We start from the raw sequence: 3,940 nt of genomic DNA on the forward strand, positions 1-3,940 counted from the left end.
AGGGTTAAAACCTGTTGCGACTCTAGGGGCAGTATTTTCATTTTTGAAAAAAAAAACGTTCCCGTTTTAAACGGAATATTTTGTCAGGACAAGATGCTAGAATATGCATATAATTGACAGCTTTGGATAGAAAACACTCTAACGTTTCCAAAACTGTAAAGATATTGTCTGTGAGTATAACAGAAATGATGTTGCAGGCGAAAGCCTGAGAAAAATCCCATCCGGAAGTGCCCCATATTTTGAAAGCGTTGCGTTCCAATAAGTCCCTATTGAGCTGTGAATGTGCTATCAACCAGCTTACGCTTTCTACGTGTTCCCCAAGGTGTCTACAGCATTGTGACGTAATTTTACGCATTTATGTTGAAGAATAGCCATAGGCGGCTACATTGCGTAAGTGGTCACCTGGTGGCTCCCAGGGTGACTCTCGCGTAAAATACAGAGGGAGCCATTACTCCAATCGGTCCTTCTGAAAAACTGCTTGTTCCGACGGATATATTATCGAATAGATATTTGAAAAACACCTTGAGGATTGATTATAAACAATGTTTGCTATGTTTCTGTCTATTATGGAGCTAATTTTGATTTTTTTTCGTGACTGCAATTTCTCAGCCAAACGTGAAGAACAAACGGAGCTATTTCGCCTATTTCGCCTACAATAATAATAATAATAATAATAACATTGGCTAGCTAACTGGGAGTCTCGTGAGTGAAAACATCCGAAGCTCATCAAAGGTAAATGATTTAATTCGATTGCTTTTCTGATTTCCGTGACCAAGTTACCTGCTGCTAGCTGGACAAAATGCTATGCTAGGCTATCGATAAACTTACACAAATGCTTGTCGAGCTTTGGCTGTAAAGCATATTTTGATAATCTGATGACAGGGTGATTAACAAAAGGCTAAGCTGTGTCTCAATATATTTCATTTGTGATTTTCATGAATAGGAATATTTTCGAGGGATATTTATGTCCGTTGCGTTTTGCTAGTTTCAGGCTCCCGCATGCTGCCTTCCACCCAGGACAACGGACTGGATCCCAGCCGGCGACCCAAAACAAGGACGTCGTAAAAGAGGCAAACGAAGCGGTCTTCTGGTCAGGCTCCGGAGACGGGCACATCACGCGCCACTCCCTAGCATACTACTTGCCAATGTCCAGTCTCTTGACAACAAGGTAGATGAAATCCGAGCAAGGGTAGCATTCCAGAGGGACATCAGGGACTGTAACGTTCTTTGCTTCACGGAAACATGGCTCACTGGAGAGACGCTATCGGAGTCGGTGCAGCCAGCTGGTTTCTCCACGCATCGTGCCGCCAGAAACAAACATCTTTCTGGTAAGAAGAGGGGCGGGGGTCACAACAACATACAGGAACTCAAGTCCTTCTGTTCACCTGATTTAGAATTCCTCACAATCAAATGTCGACCGCATTATCTACCAAGGGAATTCTCTTCGATTATAATCACAGCCGTATATATTCCCCCCCAAGCAGACACATCGATGGCTCTGAACGAACTTTATTTGACTCTTTGCAAACTGGAAACCACACATCCTGAGGCTGCATTCATTGTAGCTGGGGATTTTAACAAGGCTAATCTGAAAACAAGACTCCCTAAATTGTATCAGCATATCGATAGCGCAACCAGGGCTGGTAAAACCTTGGATCATTGCTATTCTAACTTCCGCGATGCATATAAGGCCCTCCCCTGCCCTCCTTTCGGAAAAGCTGACCACGACTCCATTTTGTTGCTCCCTGCCTACAGACAGAAGCTAAAACAAGAAGCTCCCATTCTGAGGTCTGTTCAACGCTGGTCCGACCAATCTGATTCCACACTCCATCACATGCTTCCAAGACTGCTTCCATCACGTGGACTGGGATATGTTTCGTATTACGTCAAAAACAACATTGACGAATACGCTGATTCGGTGAGCGAGATTATTAGAACGTGCGTTGAAGATGTCGTTCCCATACCAAATATTAAAACATTCCCAAACCAGAAACCGTGGATTGACGGCAGCATTCACGTGAAACTGAAAGCGCGAACCACTGCTTTTAATCAGGGCAAACATGACCGAATACAAACAGTGTAACTATTCCCTCTGCAAGGCAATCAAACAAGCTAAGCGTCAGTATAGAGACAAAGTAGAAGCGCAATTCAACGGCTCAGACACAAGAGGTATGTGGCAGGGTCTACAGTCAATCACGGATTACAAAAAGAAAACCAGCCCAGTCACGGACCAGGATGCCTTGCTCCTAGGCAGACTAAATAACTTTTTTGCCCGCTTTGAGGACAATACAGTGCCACTGACACGGCCCGCAACCAAAACATGCAGACTCTCCTTCACTGCAGCCGAGGTGAGTAAAACATTTAAACGTGTTAACCCTCACAAGGCTGCAGGCCCAGACGGCATCCCCAGCCGCGCCCTCAAAGCATGCGCAGACCACAAGGCTGGTGTGTTTACGGACATATTCAATCAATCCCTATCCCAGTCTGCTGTTCCCACATGCTTCAAGAGGGCCACCACTGTTCCTGTTCCCAAGAAAGCTAAGGTAACTGAGCTAAACGACTACCGCCCCGTAGCACTCACTTCCGTCATCCTGAAGTGCTTTGAGAGAATAGTCAAGGACCATATCACTTCCACCCTACCTGACACCCTAGACCCACTCCAATTTGCTTACTGCCCAAATAGGTCCACAGACAATGCAATCTCAACCACACCGCACACTGCCCTAACCCATCTGGAGGAATACCTATGTGAGAATGATGTTCATTAACTACAGCTCAGAATTTAACACCATAGTACCCTCCAAACTCGTCATCAAGCTCGAGACCCTGGGTCTCGACCCTGTTCTGTGCAACTGGGTACTGGACTTCCTGACGGGCCGCCCACAGGTGGCGAGGGTAGGTAACAACATCTCCACCCCGCTGATCCTCAACACAAGGGTGCGTTCTGAGCCCTCTCCTGTACTCCCTGTTCACCCACGACTGCGTGGCCACGCACGCCTCCAACTCAATCATCAAGTTTGCGGACGACACAACAGTGGTAGGCTTGATTACCAACAACGACGAGACGGCCTACAGGGAGGAGGTGAGGGCCCTCGGAGTGTGGTGTCAGGAAAATAACCTCACACTCAACGTCAACAAAACTAAGGAGATGATTGTGGACTTCAGGAAACAGCAGAGGGAACACCCCCCTATCCACATCGATGGAACAGTAGTGGAGAGGGTAGTAAGTTTTAAGTTCCTCGGCGTACACATCACAGACAAATTGAATTGGTCCACCCACACAGACAGCATCGTGAAGAAGGCGCAGCAGTGCCTCTTCAACCTCAGGAGGCTGAAGAAATTCGGCTTGTCACCAAAAGCACTCACAAACTTCTACAGATGCACAATCGAGAGCATCCTGTCGGGCTGTATCACCGCCTGGTACGGCAACTGCTCCGCCCACAACCATAAGGCTCTCCAGAGGGTAGTGAGGTCTGCACAACGCATCACCGGGGGCAAACTACCTGCCCTCCAGGACACCTACACCACCCGATGTCACAGGAAGGCCATAAAGATCATCAAGGACAGCAACCACCCGAGCCACTGCCTGTTCACCCCGCTAACATCCAGAAGGCGAGGTCAGTACAGGTGGGAAAGCTGGGGCCGAGAGACTGAAAAACAGCTTCTATCTCAAGGCCATCAGACTGTTAAACAGCCACCACTAACATTGAGTGGCTGCTGCCAACACACTGACTCAACTCCAGCCACTTTAATAATGGGAATTGATGGGAATTGATGTAAAATATATCACTAGCCACTTTAAACAATGCTATTTAATATAATGTTTACATACCCTACATTATGTATCTCATACGTATACGTATATACTCTACTCTATATCATCTACTGCATCTTTATGTAATACATGTATCACTAGCCACTTTAAACGATGCCACTTTGT

Source organism: Oncorhynchus gorbuscha, linkage group LG12 (assembly GCF_021184085.1).
Source record: "Oncorhynchus gorbuscha isolate QuinsamMale2020 ecotype Even-year linkage group LG12, OgorEven_v1.0, whole genome shotgun sequence".
Lineage (NCBI taxonomy): Eukaryota > Metazoa > Chordata > Actinopteri > Salmoniformes > Salmonidae > Oncorhynchus > Oncorhynchus gorbuscha.